The sequence below is a fragment of the Hemicordylus capensis genome, chromosome 1, assembly GCF_027244095.1.
Source record: "Hemicordylus capensis ecotype Gifberg chromosome 1, rHemCap1.1.pri, whole genome shotgun sequence".
In the NCBI taxonomy this organism is placed as follows: domain Eukaryota; kingdom Metazoa; phylum Chordata; class Lepidosauria; order Squamata; family Cordylidae; genus Hemicordylus; species Hemicordylus capensis.
In genome coordinates this window covers 58,627,408-58,636,378 of record NC_069657.1, presented here as the reverse complement: position 1 = coordinate 58,636,378, position 8,971 = coordinate 58,627,408, and positions in this window count along the sequence as shown.

Here is an 8,971-nt window from a genome sequence, read left to right as displayed (position 1 = left end):
AGCCCCATACCCTAAGGGGAGTATCTTACAATGCTCACACATGTAGTCTACCATTCAAATGCAAACCAAGGTGGACCCTGGTTGGGACCCTGGTTGGGACCCAGGTGGACCATTAAGAAATGCTAAATGACTGTGCCCTAGAACAGTTGGTCATGGAACCAACCAGAGAGAAGGAGACCTTGGATCTAATTCTGAGTGACATCCAGGACCTGGTGCATGATGTCAGTGTCATCAACCCTTTAGGGAACAGTGACCACAGTGCCATCAAATTCAGAATACGTGTGGGGAAAGAATCACCAAGGACGTCTAACACAGACATTTTGAATTTCAGAAGAGGAAACTTCTCCCAAATGAGTATGGTGAAAAGAAAGCTGAGGGGGGGAAACAGGAGAGTCACTTCGCTCCAGAGTGCATGGAGTTTACTCAAAACCACAATACTAGAAGCCCAGTTAAATTGTATACCCAAAAGGAGGAAAGGTACCACTAAGTCCAGGAGCAGGCCAGCATGGCTAACGGGTACCATCAAGGAAGCCATAAAAGGGAAGACGACTTCCTTCCAAAATTGGAAGGCCTGTCCAAACGAAGAGAACAGAAAGGAACACAAACTCTGGCAAAAGAAATGTAAGGTGGCAATAAGGGAGGCAAAAAAGAGAGTTTGAGGAACATTTAGCCAAAAGTATCAAGGGGAATAACAAAAACTTTTGACAAAGTTCCTCATCAAAGACTCCTGAGGAAACAGCAGTCATGGGATAAGGGGACAAGTACATGTGTGGATTGCTAACTGATTGAAAGACAGGAAACAGAGGGTAGGTATAAATGGAGAGTTTTCACAATGGAGGGAAGTAAGAAGTGGGGTCCCCCAGGGATCTGTACTGGGACCGGTGCTTTTTAATTTATTCATAAATGATCTAGAAGCAGGGGTAAGCAGCGATGTGGCCAAATTTGCAGATGATACCAAACTCTTCCAGGTAGTGAAATCCCAAACGGATTGTGAGCAGCTCCAAAAGGACCTCTCCAAACTGGGGGAGTGGGCGACAAAATGGCAAATGCGGTTCAATGTTAGCAAGTATAAAGTGATGCACATTGGGACGAAAAACCCCAACTTCAAGTATATGCTGATGGGATCCGAGCTGTTGGTGACGGACCAGGAGAGGGATCTTGGGGCCGTGGTGGACAGGTCACTGAAAGTGTCGACTCAGTGTGCGGCACCTGTGAAAAAGGCGAATTCCATGCTAGGGATCATTAGGAAGGGGATTGAAAATAAAACGGCTAACATTATAATGCCCTTATACAAAACTATGGTGCGACCAGACTTGGAGTACTGCATACAGTTCTGGTCACCACATCTTAAAAAGGACATTGTTGAACTGGAGAAGGTACAGAAGAGGGCAACCAAGATGATCAGGGGCCTAGAGCACCTTTCTTATGAGGCAAGACTACAACACCTGGGGCTTTTTAGTTTAGAAAAAAGACGACAGTGGGGAGACATGATAAAGGTCTATAAAATCATGCATGATGTGGAGAAAGTGGAGAGAGAGAAATTCTTTTCCCTCTCACACAACACTAGAACCAGGGGTCACTCCATGAAATTGATTGCCAGGAGGTCTAGGACCAACAAACAGAAGTACTTTTTCACACAACGCGTGATCCACTTGTGGAACTCTCTGCCACAGGATGTGGTGACAGACAACAACCTGGATGGCTTTAAGAAGGGTTTGGATGACTTCATGGAAGAGAGGTCTATCAATGGCTACTTGTCGGAGGGCTGTGGGCCACCTCCAGCCTCAAAGGCAGGATGCCAGTTGTACCAGTTGCAGGGGAGTACCAGTTGCAGGGGAGTAATGGCAGGAGAGAGGGCACGCCCTCAACTCCTGTCTGTGGCCTCCAGCGGCATCTGGTGGGCCACTGTGCAAAACAGGATGCTGGACTAGATGGGCCTTGGGCCTCATCCAGGAGGGCTGTTCTTATGTTCTTATGACCCTACTTAGCAAAGAGGGTTATTCATGCTTTCTACCACAAGACCAACTCTCCTCCCCTCCCATAGACCAGCTCTCATCCCATATGCTCAAATAAATTTATTAGAAGCAATAATACTTAGAGTACAGGATTTGATTTGTATGAAACAGCTGCATTTCACCAAGCATATGGCCAAAGAACAAAATCAGTGGGTGGTCGGTCAGCTGCTTGTGGCAAACAAGCACAAGGACATCATGGTTCTCATTACTTAGAGGGGAAATTTCTAGCATTCAGAAGATCTGAATGTCAACATTTTTACATCCAGTTTTAGACAGATCCTGAACCTAACACCCTTGCTTAGAATATAAAGGCCGTTTGAAAAGTTTCTTCAAGTTTAAGAGGGTCATAGCATTTGGGTCTAAATGAAAATGATTGATTGATTGATTGATGAAAATTATACTTACAAGAAGAGATGTTCAGTGCTACTACCTCACAAATTGTGGTATGTAAAATGAAACCCATTGTAATGAATGGGGACTGGCAAATGGCGGATTTAAGCCCAGCCTTTGTCTCAGAGCACAACCACGTGGGGGGAGGATTTCTGATTCATTCCCTCCATGTTGGCTCAACAAAGACTGTCCCTCTGGTATCACTGCCACCATGCCCACTTTTTAACAGGGTTTAATCCCTCCCAGGTGTGGGGGAAATCCAGGAAAACCCTCTTTCTTTTACCAAATGGAAAAATACAAAAACCTCCCACGTGTAGCCTACACGTGAGGAGAAAAACTTGGTAGTGTGTTGCTGAGCAATCAAACTTGAGGCGTGTTTGCACCAGAGTAAGACCCTTTCCAGCCCCCAGCCCCTCTTTCCTGAGTTGAAAATCCACTCAAAGAGGCTGGTTAAAATTGTAAAGAACCCAAAAGTAAAATAACCGTTATTCAAAATACTACAGACTGTTTCAGTCTGAGGTGCTCTCTCTCATCTTCAGTTACAGGTAAGAGCAAACAATCAGTACTTTACAAGAGTACTTCCAAAAAGAGCACGCCAGTTGATAGTTGGAGGGGTACACTTGAAAATCTTGGTTACCCAGTTGCAAAGATAATTCAAAAAGCACCCCCAGTTGTAAGGAACCTTTAGAAGCACCTTTGAAGGTTACAGAGACTTTTGCAGTGCCCTGGATGGATAAAAAGGGCACAGGTACAACATTATTATATTACAGATAAAACAAAATAGACCAGTTGTAAGGATCTGCAGAGCACTAAAATAAAGAAATCTGATGCCAACTACCTAACACACGGTTCCCTGCCTAAACCCTTCTCTGAAGCCAAGCCCTGGCTTCTTCCCTGAACTCGCCAAAACCATAGTAGTGATGTGCACGGTCCGGAGAAGTCCGGACCGGCACCGAAGGGGGGCCTTGTTTTTAGGGCGGGGAGGGCTTGCTTAGCCCTCCCGCCTCCTTGCCCCCGCCAGCGCCCGTATTTAACAGTATAGGGGCGCTGGAAACCAGCCGCCCCCCCCGCCGCCGCCGCGGTGAAACAACTCCCCAAGCCAGCCAGCCCTCCCTCCCTCCCAGCTAGCTGCCCGCCCGCACACCCACCCACCCGCTCGCTCACCCGCTCACTGGATAAGAAACGAGAGGAGCTCCGGCACAGAGCTCCTCTCGTTCGGAAGGCCTCCTGCAGAATGGCAGTTTGCGCGCGCGCGCGCGCATGCGCACGCCGCAAAGCACGCCGTTCTCCGGAGTCCCGGTCTACCCGCCGGGAAAGGGCCGGGTAGACTGGGCCTCCGATCGCTGAGTAGACCGGGCCTCCGATTGCCGGAGGCCCGGTCTACCCAGCGATCGGAGGCCCGGTCTACCTGGCCCTTTCACGGCGGGTAGACCGGGCCTCTGATCGCTGGGTAGACCGGGCCTCCGGCGATCGGAGGCCCGGTCTACTCAGCGATCGGAGGCCCGGTCTACCCGGCCCTTTCCCGGCGGGTAGACCGGGCCTCCGATCGCTGGGTAGACCGGGCCTCCGGCTATCGGAGGCCCGGTCTACTCAGCGATCGGAGGCCCGGTCTACCCGGCCCTTTCCCGGCGGGTAGACCGGGCCTCCGGAGAACGGCGTGCTTTGCGGCGCAAGCCGCCATTCTGCAGGAGGCCTTCCGAACGAGAGGAGCTCTGTGCCGGAGCTCCTCTCGTTTCTTATCCAGTGAGCGGGTGAGCGAGCGGGTGGGTGGGTGTGTGGGCAGGCAGCTAGCTGGGAGGGAGGGAGGGCTGGCTGGCTTGGGGAGTTCTTTCGCCGCCGCGGCGGGGGGGGGGCTGGTTTCCAGCGCCCCTATACTGTTAAATACGGGCGCTGGCAGGGGCAAGGAGGCGGGAGGGCTAAGCAAGCCCTCCCGCCCTTAAAGGCATACCCCCCACCCGGACCCGGACCAGGCAGGGCCGGACCGGTCCGGCAGTTTGGCCATTCTTTGGAATGGCCGCCGGACCGGTTCGGGCACACCGCTAAACCACAGTAGAGACTTAAGGCCCCTGCAGAAATTCCTGATTGCTGCCATAGCTTGACCAGCCAACCTGTTGCTTCCCCTGCCTGGCTCCAGCTGAATGAAAATAAAGGATCCCTTCACTTCCTGCTGCCAGGCCCTTTAAGTCCTGGTCACCGTGTGCTGAGTGGCTGATCCCCAGAGGTCACTGCCTGACAGAGAGGACAGGGTTCCCTTCCGGTTCACTCTTTAAGGTAAGGGAGGGGCCAATTGCTACACCCATGGACATCCATGTCAGTCTGTATATCTCTTCCAGATCTGCAGTTCTAGGACAGAAGTTGTTCTAAGTGATTCTTTAACATATTGTATCTTACAATACATTGAAGATATTATACCAAAGAACAGAGGTGTTTGGCAGCTAATTTTTTTTTTTAAATTATAGCTCAGATTTTGATTGTGAAGTATTGTAAATTCAGTCAAGCCCCTATGAAAACAGAATAGATGCAAAATGTATGGTACTCTTTGCTCATAAAGAAATGAACATATGGGAATTTGTGGAAGGGGACTTATGGGGCAATTTTCTACATTCAGGAGCATGGTCTGCTTTTTTCAATACTGGAATAATAACAATGTGAATGTTAAAGTAAAATATGAAGAGTTACAGCCAGTGTAATATTTTTTCCATTTATGTCCTTATTAATTGTTCTGTTTATGATTGAAAATAATTAAGGAACTCAATCTATAACCTTTTTTATACTTGTTAATTTTTCTTTAAGTATGCCTTAAGTGAATAGGGGTTTCTAGCACTGGCTTCCATCTATGCACTGAGTATCACCACTAGAACTGCTCCAGGACACCACGTTTTGACACAGCCATACACATATATACAAAGGAGATCCATTTCCAAATCTTTCTTGAAAGGGAATCTTAGCTAATTACTGCAAGCAATAAAATATTTAAAAACTTTGGTGGTTAGAAAACAACTAGCGGCATTCCAGGCTGTAAGTTATTATGGCTGATGTCAAAACGTGGTGACACAGAGGGCTCCGACCCCACGTTTTGCCAAGGTGACAAAAGTGTTTTATTACAAGAGACAGCAACAGTGATGGAGTCAGCCAAATGGTGGCCTGTGTTCCGCCCCACCCGGCGGCCCCTCCAATGATGCCCCGCACGTGTGATGTCATGTACACAAGGGCGTGGCTTGGGCTCCAGAGAGTCCTGAGTGAGCTTCTCCCCTCTCATTTCAGACAGCGTTTGCTGCCTGACAGCATTTATTTTCCTTCTTCTCACTCGCTGGAGGGAAAGGAAGGGAAAGAAACACCATCAGGCAGCAAGTACTGCCTGGAAATGAGAAGGGGAGGGCTGGGGTGGGCCTTCTGGCAATCGGGCCATGCCCCCTTTGCATGTGACATCATGTGCAACGGGGGCTCCAGCAGCCCTTTTCATTGGTGGCCTGGGTTCTTTAAACCAGTTCACTCAATGGTGGCTCCGCCCCTGGATGGCAACCCCACTAAGCAGGTTTGCAATGGGCCTCAGTAGATACTGCTTTCAAATTTAACTACTAATGGGAATAATTTAGCCACATTTAGCTAAAACATTTAGCCACAAAATATTTTTTTGTGTCTGGTACATAGGAACATAGGAAGCTGCCATATACTGAGTCAGATCATAGTTCCATATCGCTCAGTATTGTCTACACAGACTGGCAGCGGCTTCTCCAAGGTTGCAGGCAGGAATCTCTCTCAGCCCTATCTTGGAGATGCCAGGGAAGGAATTTGGAGCCTAGATGCTCTTCCCAGAGCAGCTCCATCCATCCCCTAAGGGGAATATCTTACAGCGCTCACACTTCTAGCCTCCCTTTCGTATGCAACCAGGGCGGATCCTGCTTAGCTTAAGGGGACAAGTCATGCTTGCTACCATAAGACCAGCTCTCTTCCCAAAGAAACAAGAAATACCATATTTATTTTATTTATTTTTTACATTTTATATCCCACTCTTCCTCCAAGGAGCCCAGAGCGGTGTACTACATACTTAGGTTTCTCCTCACAACAAACCTGTGAAGTAGGTTAGGCTGAGAGAGAAGTGACTGGCCCAGAGTCACCCAGCAAGTATCATGGCTGAATGGAGATTTGAACTCGGGTCTCCCAAGTCCTAGTCCAGCACTCTAACCACTATACCACGCTGGCTAGTTTTACTTATTTAGTTTTACTTATTTATTTCTGTAAATTTCTATTACAAGAAAGTTAGCAGTATTACTGCTCTTGCCTACTGTTGTTTCCCCACAGTCTGTCCCTTGAACTCATTTCACACATCCTTCCAGTCACGATGTAACACCAGACATGTCCAACTGAGAGTAAAATAGTTGATTGAAGGGGTTGGAGGGAGAAAGCAGCCGATGGGAAGAGTTTATAGGAAACACATTCTCTCTCTACTGCCCTTGATATGCTTACAGGTGCATCTGCACTAGTGTTCCCTCTAAGACATGCGTGTGCGTGTGGTGCACACAATTTTTTGATGTCCAATCAGTTAACTTTAGATCCTGATCATGTTGAATCCCCAAGGCCCCACTCTCAGTACACATGCGCACACACTGCCTTGATACTGCCACCCAGAAAAAAACTCTCTCTGTTCACAAATGAGGGTGGGGAATAGAGGGGAACACTGATCTGCACCACAGTCCGTGGTGCCTGGGAAAGTGAACCAAGCTATGGATGGAGCTTCCTCCTTCAACTCTGCCACTCTAGCTGAGTCAGGGAAGCAAGGCACAGGACATCTAAAACAGCACCAGCACTGAAACACTCACTCTGCCACTGCAGCTCGCCATCACCCAATAAGCTTTTCAGAGTCCAATGAGAGGATTTACAAAGCAAAAACAGCTCAGGCATTCACTAGGACTGGGGCTTCAAGGGTCAGCCAGTTGAACCCTGCGAGTCCTGTTGGAATTGTGATAGCAATGGATTATTCTCACTTGGAAAGCAAAGGGTGAACCATTTTTCCTTTTGCAGGTAGCAGAAGCTCTGAAGGAAGGGTGGGAGAGTTGCCTAGCAACCAGAGGTATGTTAATCAATTTCTGCATTCCAGCATGTAGACTGACTTCCTATCAATTCTCAGGTGCAAGTACCTCAGCTGTGATCCAGCATGATTCATTTTATTATGTTTTATTTTCTTATTTTACATATATTTAAAATCTTACAGTTATGACTTGTGATTCCGTCTGAGTTCTTCAGAACCAACTCTAGTATATAAATAACAGTAGTAAGTAGTAGTAAGTAAATAAATCTGCCAGCATGTCCTTAGGCCCATGCAGGGGGCAGAGCTATAATTGGGTGGACAATTTTAAAGAACCCAGCCTCCCAGCTCTGGGGAATCACCTGGCTCACCCTCTCCCTTCCCCCTGAACTCTGGCTAGCCTCATTCCCAGCCAGCTTCATTGTCAGCTGAATATTTTCTTCATTCTCCCTCTCGCTCCAAGTGAGAGAGAGAATGAAGAAAATACCCAGCTGACAACAAAGCCAACTGGGAAATTAGCTGCAGCCCCTTTGAGTAGGCATGTAGCTGGAACACATGAGGGGCCACCAGGGAAAGGGGCGAGCATGAGCCCACTCTCCCCTAGCTATGTACCTGGGTCCATGTCCAGCCTGGCCAATCCCTGACACTGCCCTCAGATACACTATCCACCTCTATGGATAGTTCATTCCATACTGAAATGCAAATAGCTCTCTCTTATTCTCTTTAAGAGGAGCTTCGGTACATGGTGCTTCCATGCATGGAATATGTCATGCATAGCACTTTGAGACACACAGACATTTTGGATCTGGGAAACGTTTTGGATCTTCACGTAGACATTTTGAATCACGCAGACGTTTTGGATCTTCTTTGTTAAAAGAAGTCAACCTGATGCTTTTGATTCTTAAAAGAAGTCAACCTGATGCTTTTGATTCTTGAAATATACACATGGAACAGACCATATAGTCTTCACACACAAACACATCATATAATATAATTGTTACCACATCATATAATATAATTGTTACCACATCATATAATATAATTGTTACCCCCCAAAAAAGAAGAGGGGGGAGGGAGGGAGAGAGACTGGTTTGCAGATGTATGGACTCTCAGCTGGATTTAACTTTGAAATTGCCCAGTTGTACACCCCTTTGCTCCCCTAGCCCAACCTGACAAGGCTTACCAGGTTCGGCCACAGAGCAGGAAATTGCGAGGTTGTTGCATGTCACCCTGTTCCTCCTCCACTCCAGGCTGTTTGCTCCCTGTGTCAGCCTCTCTCCAGAGGCTCCTGACACTCACCACCAGCCAGCATCTCATCCCAAGCTGTCCTCTTATAGGCCCCTTCACAGGCTATGCACCTCCCTTTCACAGGACCAATGACCATCTTTATTTCTTGTAATTCCCCATCATCTTCTGCTGCTGCTCCATCCTTCTCTCCTCCCTCGCAGACCCCCTCCCTTTGGGAGGCATGCTGCTGACATCATTCCGCGTACCTCCCTATCGACCCTCTCAGGGCTCTGCCAGCTCCATGCCATCTTCA